The following is a 12,604-nucleotide window of genomic DNA, read 5'->3' on the forward strand; positions in this document are numbered from 1 at the left end:
CCTTCTATCGTACTTCATATGCTTTTCCTGAAATACCTTATTAGTCATTCATATAGAATAAACTACCACTCAATTGCTAATGACTACCAAATTTCCAGATCCATCTAAACATCCAACCATATCTCAGTCATTCTACTTGAGTGTCTTGGTGTCTCAAACATAGCATGTCAACACCAAACTCATGCATTCTCCCCCCCCCCCCCCGCCAGCTGGCTGAGCTCTCCTCTGATAAATGACCTCACCTTCCACCCTGGGGTCACCTTCCCTCCCCTCCACATCCCATCAGCCACTAAGATCATATCTCTTCAACCCATTCCATAATTTCCATCCACACACTCACAGCCCTGGTCCACATCCACACTCCCTCTCATCTGGACCACCTCCCCATAGCTTTCTTATTCCTCCTTCAAGGCCCATCTCAGGCATGCCCTCTTCTATGGCGATTTCTCTCCACAAAATGAGCTGGCCCTTAAAAAAAAAAATGTCCTCAATCAGCCTTGACTATATGCGTATTGTATTATGCATCTCTCATTCATCATGTTACTTACCTTTTACTTTGCCCAGCAAGTGCAGTGCCTGCCACACAGGAGCTATTCAAAAAAGCTCACCGAATGAAAAGATTTTTCTTTTGATGTTCAGTTGAAATCTTATTTCAGCACTAGACTATTGCTTTTCTCTGTATATAATCAGTTATTCTAAACACGTTATAAGGAGCCAAATTCAACAGGCTCGAGGCAGAAGGCAAAGTTAATAGTATAGTGTGGCAAACACCAGGACAGTGGTTTTCTCTTGGGGGTGAGCAGGCAGGTCTCTGAGGAATGTTAAGCATTACAGAGGGTTCAGACAATATTCTGTTGATCTGGATGATAGTTACATGGTGATCTACTTTATAGTTAACTGGCAACATTATAAAAACACTATATTGGGACCAACCTCACACACCAGTGGGCAGGCACAAAAATTCTGCAGGCCAAAAGGCAGTGGCACAATATATTTAAAGTGATAAAAGGGAAAAACCTACAACCAATAATCTACCCAGCAAAGCTTTCATTCTGATTGATGGAGAGATCAAAAGTTTTACAGACAAGAGCTAAAAGAGTTAGCTCCAAAAAACCAGCTTTACAAGAAATATTAAAGGAACTTCTCTAAGCAGAAAAGGCCATTACTAGAAACATGAGAATCAGGAAAGGACAAAGCTCATTGCTAAAGATAAATATACAGTGAAGGTAGTAAATTAACCATGTACAAAGCTAGTAGAAGGTTAAAAGAAAAAAAGTCATCGACATCTTCTTTAAGTAGTTAATAGATACACAAAGCTGTAAAATATGACACCAGTAAGTGTTGAGGGAGGGGAGCAAAAACGCAGGGTTGTTAAAATGCATTTCATGTTAAGAGATTAGCAACTTAAAATAATCATTATATATACATGTGTGTTTGTATATATAGAGAGCTATACATAAACCTCATGGTAACTACAAGCCAAAAGTCAATAATTAATAGATGCACACGCAAAAAAGAGAACAGACTCCAAACATAACTGAAGATAGTCATCAAATCACAAGGGAAGAGAACAAAAGAAGAAAGGAACAAAAAAGAACTACAAAAACAACCCCCAATTAACAAAACAGCAATAAGTACATATCTATCAATAATTACTTTAAATGTAAATGAGCTAAATGCTCCAATCAAAAGACACAGTGTAGCTGAATGGATAGAAAAACAAGACCCATATATATGAGGCCTACCAGACTTACTTCGATCTAAAGACACACAGACAGAAAGAAAGGGGATAGAAAAAGGTACTCCCTGCAAATGGAAATCACAACAAAGTTGGGGTAGCAATATTAGACCAAAAACAAAAAAAAACCACCTTTAAAACAAAAACCCACCTTTAAAACAAAGACTATATAAAGAGACAAAGAAGGACATTATATAATGACCAAGCCATCAAGATATAACAATTGTAAATATATATGCACCCCACACAGGAGTACCTAAATACATAAAGCATATACTAACAGATAAAAAGGTACAAACCACCAGTAACACAGTAGCAGCAGGGGACTTTTAACACCCCACCTACATCAATGGACAGGTCATCCAGAAAGAAAATCAATAAGAAAACACTGTGGCCTTAAATGACAAATTAGACCAGATGGACTTAATATATATAGAACATTCCATCCAAGAGAAAGGAGAATGCATTCTTTTCAAGCACACATGGAACATTTTTCAGGATAGATCACATGCTAGGCAATAAAGCCTCAGCATATTTAAGAAAATTGAAATCATCAAACATCTTTTTTGACCACAATGCTATCAGACTAGAAATCAACTACAAGAAACACAAACGTGGAGGCTAAACAATATGCAACTAAACAACCAATGGATCACTGAAGAAATCAAAGAGGAAATCAAAAGATACCTGAAGACAAATGAAAAGAAAAACACAATGATCCAAAATCTATGGGACCCAGCAAAAGGAGTTCTAAGAAGTTTATAGCAACAGCTTAAAAATAAAAATAAAAAAATCCCAACAAACAAAAGCCCAGGAGCAGATGGCTTCACAGGTAAATTCTACCAAACATTTAGAGAAGAGTTAACACTTATCCTTCTCAAACTATTCCAAAATATTGTAAAGGAAGGAGTGTTTCCAAACTCATTTTAGGAGGCCAGCATCACCCTGATACCATAAGCGGACAAAGATATCACAAAAAAGAAAATTACAGGCCAATATCACTGATGAACACAGATATAAAAATCCTCAACAAAATATTAGCAAACTGAATTCAACAATACATTAAAAAGATCATACAACATGATCAACTGGAGTTACTCTCCGGGAGGCAAGGATGGTTCATTATCTGCAAATCAACCAATGTGATATATATACCACATTAACAAACTGAAGAATAAAAATCATATAATCAAAAAACAAAACAACAAAAAAATCATATGATCATCTCAATACATGCAAAAAAGCTTTTAACAAAATTCAACAACCATTTATAACTCTCCAGAAAGTGGCTATAGAGGGAACATACCTCAACATAATAAAGGCCATATATAAGCCCACAGCTAACATCACACTCAACAGTGAAAAGCTAAAAACATTTCCTTTAAGATCAGAAACAAGACAAGAATGCCCACTTGCCACTTTTATTCAAAATAGTGTTGGAAGTCTTAGCCACAGAAATCAGACAAGAAACAGAAATAAAAGGAGATTAAATTGGAAAGGAAGAAATAAAACTGTCCCTGCTTGCAGATGACATGATACTATACGAAGAAAATCCTAAAGACGCCACCAAAAATCTACTAGAGATCATCAATGAATTCAGTAAAGTTGCAGGATACAAAATTAATATACAGGAATATGTTGCATTTCTATACACTAACAATGAACTTTCAGAATGAGAAATTGGGAAAACAACCCCATTTACCACTGCATCAAAAAGAATAAAATACCTAACAATAAATCTAACTAAGGAGATCAAAGACCTTTACTCGGAAAACTGTGAGACAGTGATGAAAAAATTGAAGATGACAGATGGAACGATACATTGTACCATGTTCATGGACTGGAAGAATCAGTATTGTTAAAATGACCATACTACCAAAGGCAAGCTATAGATTCAGTGGAATCCTTATCAAAATACCAATGGCATTTTTCAAAGAACCACAACAAATAATTCTAAACTTTGTATGGAAACACAAAGACCCCAAATAGCCAAAGCAATCTTTAAAAAGAAGAACAGAGCTGGAGTTATCATACTCCATGACTTTGGACTATACTACAAAGCTATAGTCATCAAACCAGTATGGTACTGGCACAAAAACAGACACCACAGCACAGTGGAACAGAATAGACAGCCCAGAAATAAACCCACACACTTATGGTCAATTAACCTATGACAGAGGAGGCAAGATATACAAATGGGGAAAAGACAGTCTCTTCAATAAGCGGTGCTAGGAAAACTGGACAGCGACATGTAAAAGAATGAAATCAGAACATTTTCTCTCACCACATACAAAAAATAAACTTAAAATGGATTAAAAACCTAAGTGTAAGACTGGAAACCATAAAAAAAATCCTAGAAGAAAACATAGAACACTGATAAATTGTAGCAATTTTTTAGATCTGTCTCCTAAGGCAAAGAAAACAAAAGCAAAAATAAATGGGATCTAATTAAACTTAAAAGTTTTTGTAGAGCAAAGGAAACCACTGACAGAATGAAAAGACAGCCTACTGAGAGAAAATATTTGAAAATGATATGACCAATCAGGGGTTGATATCCAAAATATATAAAGAGCTCATACAGTTCAATATAAAAAAAAAACCCTGATTTTAAAATGGGCAGAAAACCTGAAAAGATATTTTTCCAAAGACAACATACAGATGGCCAACAGGCATATGAAAATCACTAATATCACTAATCATCAGAGAAATGCCAATCAAAACCACAACAAGATATCACCTCACACCTGTCAAAATGGCTATCATCAAAAAGAACACCAATAACAAATGTTGGTGAGGATGTGGAAAAAAGGGAGCCTGTGTACTCTGTTGGTGGGAATGTAAATTGGTGCAGTCACTATGGAAACAGTATGGATATTCCTCAAAAAACTAAAACTAGAACTACTGTATGAGCCAGTAATTCTGCTCCTGGGTATATAGCCAAAGAAAATGAAAACACTAATTTGAAAAGATTAATATGCCCCAATGTTCACAGCAGCATTATTTACAATAGCCAACATATGGAAGCAACCTCAACAGATATGTGGATAAAGATGTGGTGTGTATATATATATATATGTACACACACACACACACACACACTAGACTACTACTCAGCCATAAAAAAGAATGAAACTTTGCCATTTGCAACAATGTAGACAGACCTGGAGGGCATCATGCTTAGTGAAATAAGACAAAGACAAAAACTATTTATCACTTATATCTGTAATCTAAAAAATAAAATAAATATAACAAAACAACCAGACTCACAGATATAACAGAGAACAAATTAGTGGTTACTACAGGTTACTAGAGGGAAGGGGGGAGGGGCAAGACATGGGTACAGGATTAAGAAGTACAAACTACTATGTATAAAACAAACTACAAAAATATATTGTACAGCACAGAAAATATAGCCAATATTTTATAACTTTAAATGGATTATAATCTAAAAAAATTTTGAATCACTGTGTTGTACACTTGAAACTAACATTGTAAATCAACTATGCCTCAATGAAAAAAACAATACCCTATGTACCTTCCTGTTATATTTAACAATAAAAATTACATGTTAATCCATCATTCAATGAAAATTCTGAAAAGAAAATTTAAAAAGCATTTCCACTTACAACAGAGTCAAAAAGAATAAGATAATTAGGAATAAACCTAACCACAGACACAAAAGTCTAACATACTGAAAACTACAAAAAGTTGCTGAAAAAAATTAAAGAAGACACCAATAAATGGAACGAAATCCCCTATGAATGGATTGGAAGAATTTATATTGTTAAGATGCCAATACTATCCAAAGTGTACAGATTCAACATACTCCCTGTCAAAATCCCATTGGTGTTTTTTGCAGAAATAGAAAAATCCATTCTAAAATTCATATGGAATCTCAAGGGACTCTGAATAGCCAAAACAATCTTGAAAAAGAACAAAGTTGGAGGTCTAGTACTTCCTGATTTCAAAACTTAATAGAAAACGACAGTAATTAAAACAGTGTGGCAGGGCTTCCCTGGTGGCACAGTGGTTGAGAGTCCGCCTGCCGATGTAGTGGACACGGGTTCGTACGCCGGTCCGGGAAGATCCCACATACCGCAGAGCAGCTGGGCCTGTGAGCCATGGCCGCTGAGCCTGCGCATCTGGAGCCTGTGCTCCGCAACGGGAGAAAGCCACAACAGTTAGAGGCCCGTGTACTGCAAAAAACAAACAAACAAAAACAAAACAGTGGGGCACTGGCTTAAAGACAGACACATAGTGCAGTGGAATAAAAAGGCCAGAAATAAACCCTGGTATAGATGGGCAAATAATTTTAAACAACGCAGAAGACCATTCAATGAGGAAAGGACGATCTTCTCAGCAGGATTGGGAAAACTGGATATCCACATGCAAAAGACTGAAATTGGACCCTTACCTTATATCAACTCAAATTGGAACAAAGACCTAAACATAAGAAGTAAAACAATACAGATCCTAGGAGAAAACTTAGGGGAAGAGCTTTCCTGGACAGGGCAATGATTTCTTGGCTACAACACCAAAAGCACAGGCGACAAAAGTAAAAACAGATAAACTGGACTATATCAAAATTGCAAACTATGCATCAAAAGAACACAATCAACAGAGTGAAAAGAAATGGGAGAAAACATATCCAGATCACATATGTGGTAAGGAGTTAATATCATAATATACAAAGAACATCTAGAACTTAACAAAAGAGCAAACAACACTTTTTAAAAATGGGCAAAGAACTTGAATAGATATTTCTCCAAAGAAGATCTATAAATAGTTAACAAAGACCTGAAATGATAAAATGCTGCTCAACATCAGTAGAATTGGTGGTTACCAGCGGGTGGGAGGGAGGACAGGGTAATGGGGAGTTGTTTAATTGGTAGAGAGTTTCAGTTTTGCAAGATGAGAAGAGTTCTGGTGACTGGTTGCATAACAAGCTGAATTACATAACACTATTGAACTATATACTTAAAAATGGTTAAGATGTTAAATTTTTCATTATGTACATTTTATCACAACTAAAACTTAAAAATATAGGCACTAATAAAGGTATCAGAAATTATGTTGTAAATGGATTATAGACCTACATGTCAGCTAAAACTAAACTCTCAGGTGAAAACAGGAATAAATTTCCGTAAGCTTGGAAGAGGCAGTGGTTTCCTTTAGATACACCAAAAGGAAAAATTGGAATTCATGAAAATTAACAACTGCTCCAAAAGACAGCATCAAGAAAGTGAAGATAAACTACAAACTGGGAGAAAACATGTCAAAGGCCAATCGTTTGTCTTTAAAAGGAACTTGTATACCTAATATACAAAAATAAAAAACAAAAAATCACAATAAAAAGACAACTCAAATGAAAAATGGACAAAGGATCTGAATAGACACTTTTACACACATATACAAATGGCCAATAAGCACATGAAAACATGCTCAATATCATTAGCCATTAGGGAAATGCCAATCAAAATCCCAATTCAATAACACTTCACACCAAATAGAATGACTGCAATCAAAAAGATGAAAAATATATTGCGGTGCTCCTGTGTTGGGTGCATATTTATTTACAATTGTTATATCTTTTTCTTGGTCTGATCCCTTGATCATTATGTAGTGTTCTTCCTTGTTTCTTGTAACAGTCTTTATTTTAAAGTCTACTTTGTCTGATATGAGTATTGCTACTCCAGCTTTCTTCTGATTTCCATTTCCATGGAATATATTTTTCCATATCCTCACTTTCAGTCTGTATGTGTCCCTAGGTCTGAGGTGGGTCACCTGTAGACAGCATACATATGAGTCTTGTTTTGCACCCAACACAGGAGCACATGAATATATAAGGTAAATGCTAACAGACATAAAAGGGGAAATTGACAGTAACAAGTAACAGTGGGGGACTTTAACACCCCACTCACACCAATGGACAGATCATCCAGACAGAAAATTAATAAGGAAACATAAGCCTGAAATGACACATTAGACCAGATAGACTTAATTAATATTTATAGGACATTCCATCCAAAAGCAGCAGAATACACTTTCTTCTCAAGTGCACAGGAAACATTCTCCTGGATAGATCACATGTTGAGTCACAAATCAAGCCTTGGTAAATTTTAAAAAATTGAAATCATATCAAGCATCTTTTCTAATCACATTGCTATGAGATTAGAAATCAGCTACAGGAAAAAAAAAAAACTGTAAAAAAAAACACAAACACATGGAGGCTAAACAATATGTTACTATATAACCAATGGAACACTGAAGAAATCAAAAACTACCTACAAACAACAATGTAAACATGACGATCCAAAACCTATGGGATGCAGCTAAAGCAGTTCTAAGAAGGACGTTTACAGCAATACAATCTTATTTCAAGAAACAAGAAAAATCTCAAATAACCTAACCTTATACCTGAAGTAACTACAGAAAGAAGAACAAACAAAACCCAGAGTTAGTAGAAGGAAAGAAATCATAAAGATCAGAGCAGAAATAAATGAAATGGAGACAAAGAAAACAATAGCAAAGATCAATGAAACTAAAAGCTGGTTCTTTGAGAAGATAAACAAAATTGATAAAACTTTAGGCAGACTCATCAAGAAAAAAATGGAGAAGACTCCAATCAATAAAAATTAGAAGTGAAAAAAGTTACAGTGGACACCACAGAAATACCAAGGATAGTAAGAGACTACTACAAGCAACTACACACCAATAGAATGGACAATCTAGAAGAAATAGACAAATTCTTAGAAAGGTACAACCTTCCAAGACTGAACCTGGAAGAAACAGAAAATATGAACAGACTAACCACAAGTACTGAAATTGAAACTGTGATTAAAAATCTTCCAAGAAACAAAAGTCCAGGACTATGGCTTCACAGGTGAATTCTCGTAAACATTTAGAGAAGAGTTTACACCTACCCTTCTGAAACTCTTCCAAAAAATTGCAGAGGAAGAAACACTCCCAAGCTCATTCTACGAGGCCAACATCACCCTGATACCAAAACCAGACAAAGCTATCACAAAAAAAGAAAATTACAGGCCAATATCACTGATGAACAAAGATGCAAAAATCCTCAACAAAGTACTAGCAAACCAAATCCAACAACACATTTGAAGGATGACACAACATGATCAAGTGGGATTCATCCAGGGATGCAAGGATTTTTCAATATCTGCACATCAGTGTGATAAACCACATCAACAAATTGAAGAATAAAAACCCTATGATCACCTCAATAGATGCAGAAAAAGCTTTTGACAAAATTCAACTCCCACTTATAATAAAAACTCTCCAGAAAGTGGGCATAGAGGGAACCTACCTCAACATAATAAAGGCCACATATGACAAACCCAGAGCGAACGTCATTCTCAATGGTGAAAAACTGAAAGCACTTCCTCTAAGATCAGGAACAAGACAAGGATGTCCACTCTTGCCACTTTTATTCAACATAGTTTTGGAAGTCCTAGCCACGGCATTCAGAGAAGAAAAAGGAATCCAAATTGGAAAAGAAGAAGTAGAACTGTCACTATTTGCAGACACTATGATACTATATGTAGAAAATCCTAAAGATGCTACCAGAAAACTACTAAAGCTCATCAATGAATTTGGTGAAGTTGCAGGATACAAAATTAATACACAGAAATCTCTTGCATTCCTATATATTAACAACAAAATATCAGAAAGAGAAATCAAGAAAACAATCCCATTTACCACCTCATCAAAAAGAATAAAATAACCTAGAGCTAAACCTACTTAAGGAGGCAAAAGACCTGTACTCAGAAAACTATAAGATACTGATGAAAGAAATCAAAGATGACACAAACAGATGGAGAGATATACCATGTTCTTGGATTGGAAGCATCAATATTGTGAAAATGACTATACTACCCAAAGCAATCCACGGATTCAATGCAATCCCTATCAAATTACCAATGGCATTTTTCACCGAATTAGAACAAGAAATTTTACAATTTGTATGGAAACACAAAAGACCCCAAGTAGCCAAAGCAATCTTGAGAAAGAAAAACTGAGCTGGAGCAATCAGGCTCCCTGACTTCAGAGTATACTATAAAACTACAGTCATCAAAACAGTACAGTATTGGCACAAAAACAGAAATACTGATCAATGGAACAGGACAGAAAGCCCAGAGATAAACCCACACACCTGTGGTTACCTAATCTATGACAAAGGAGGCAAGAATACACAATGGAGAAAAAACAGTCTCTTCAATAAGTGGTGCTGGGAAAACTGGACAGCTACATGTAAATGAATGAAATTAAAACACTCCCTAACACCATACACAAAAACAAACTCAAAATAGATTAAAGACCTTATAAAACTCTTAGAGGAAAACATAGGCAGAACACTCTTTGACATAAATCATAGCAAGATCTTTCTTGATCCACCTCCTCGAGTAATGAAAATAAAAAACAAACAAATGGAACCTAATGAAACTTAAAAGCTTTTGCACAGCGAAGGAAACCATCAACAAAACAAAAAGACAGTCTTCAAAATGGGAGAAAATATTAGCAAACAAAGCAACCGACAAGGGATTAATCTCCAAAATATACAAACAGCTCATGCAGCTCAATAACAAAAAAACAAACAACTCAATCAAAAAATAGGCAGAAGATCTAAATAGACATTTCTCCAAAGAAGACATACAGATGGCTAAAAAGCACATGAAAAGATGCTCAACATCGCTAATTATTAGAGAAATGCAAATCAAAACTACAATGAGGTATCACCTGACACCAGTCAGAATGGCCATCATCAAAAAATCTACAAACGAGAAATGCCGGAGAGGCTATGGAGAAGGTACCACTGTTGGTGGGAAGGTAAATTGGTACAGCCACTATGGAGAACAGTATGGAGGTTCCTTAATAAATTAAAAATACAGCTACTATATGATCCAGCAATCCCACTCCTGGGCATATATCTGGAGAAAACCATAATTCAAAAAGATACATGGGGACCTCCCAATGGTTAAGAATCCGCCTGCCAATGCAGCAGACACGGGTTTGAGCCACGGTCTGGGAAGATCCCACATGATATGGAACAACTAAGCCCGTGCACCACAGCTACTGAGTCTGCACTCTAGAGCCACAACTACTGAAACCCACATGCCTAGAGCCCTGCTCTGCAACAAGAGAAGCCACTGCAGTGAGAAGCCCGCACACCATAACGAAAAGTAGCCCCCGCTCACCACAACTAGAGAAAGCCTGTGCACAGCAACGAAGAAGCAACACAGCCATAAATAAATAAACAAACAAAAAGATACAAGCACCCCAATATTCGTTACAGCACTATTTACAATAGCCAGGACATGGAAGCAACCTAAGTGTCCATCAACAGAGGAATGGATAAAGAAGGTGTGGTACCTATATACAATGGAATATTACTCAGCCATAAAAAAAGAACGAAATAATGCCATCTGCAGCAAGATGGATGATCCTAGAGACCGTCATACTGAGTGAAGTAGGTCAGACAGAGAAAGACAAATATTGTATGATATGCCTTATATGTGGAATCTAAGAAAAGGGTACAAATGAACTTACCTACAAAACAGAAATAAAGTTACAGATGTAGAAGTTACCTACAAAACAGAAATAAAGTTACAGATGTAGAAAACAAGCTTATGGTTACTAGGGGGTAAGAGAGGGAGCAGGGATAAATTGGGAGATAGGGATAGACATATACCCACTACTATATATAAAATAGATAACTAAGAAGGACCTACTGTATAGCACAGGAAACTCTACTCAGTACTCTGTAATGGCATATATGGGAAAAGAATCTAAAAAAGAGTGAGTATATGTTTATGTATAACTGATTCACTTTGCTGTACACCTGAAACTAACACAACATTGTAAATCAACTATACTCCAATAAAAATTTTAAAAAATAAAATTTTTAAGAAGTTATAATAAAAAAAAAACCCAAAAGGTGAAAAATAACAACTATTGGTGACATGGAGAAATTAAAATCCTCATACATTACTGGTGGGAATGTAAAATGATGTAGCCACTGTGGAAAAGTTTGGCAGTTTATCAGTTAAAGATGGAGTTATCATACGACACAGTAATACCGCTCTTAGGTATATAACCCAAAGAAATGAAACATGTCCGGATAAAACTCATTAATAAATGTTCATATCATTAGTCATAATAGCCCCAAAGTGCAAATAACCCAAAATTTCCTCAACTGATGAATGGATTTAAAAAATGTGGTATATCTATACTATGGTATATTATTCAGCAATAAAAAGCAATGAAGTACAGATAGATGCTACATATAGATGAAACCTGAAAACATGGTGAAAGAAGCCAGTCACAAAAGGCCACATATTACATATTTCTATGTTTATGAAATGTCCAGAAAAAGCAAATCTACAGACACAGAAAATGTATGAGTTGTTGCCAAGAGCTGGGGGCGGGGGTGGGGGTGGGGGGGAGGAGGGAGTAACTGCTAATGGAGATGGGGCTTCTCTTTGGGGTGATGTAAATGCCCTGGAATTAGACAGTGGTGATGGCTTCATGACTGGGCTTCATGACTGTGACTATTAAAAAAAAAAACACTGAAATTGTATACTTTAAGGGTGAATTTTACAGTATTTGAATTTCTTCCAATGAAGCTCTCAATAAAGCTGTGACTAAGAAAAAGATAGGGTTCTATAAAATAATTTTGAGTTTCTTATCAAACTTAACTTTTAATAAAAGTTGTAGCACTTAAGCAGGTATACAAGAGGTATTGAAAAAATCTATCCTTTTCCCTTTCCCAGTGAATAGTATATACAACAGACCTCAGTGAATTTCTGCAACAAGGATCAGTGCTGATGTGGAATTCTCACAACTTTAGGT

Source organism: Grampus griseus (assembly GCF_964374135.1).
Source record: "Grampus griseus genome assembly, chromosome: 15".
NCBI classification, from domain to species: Eukaryota; Metazoa; Chordata; class Mammalia; order Artiodactyla; family Delphinidae; genus Grampus; species Grampus griseus.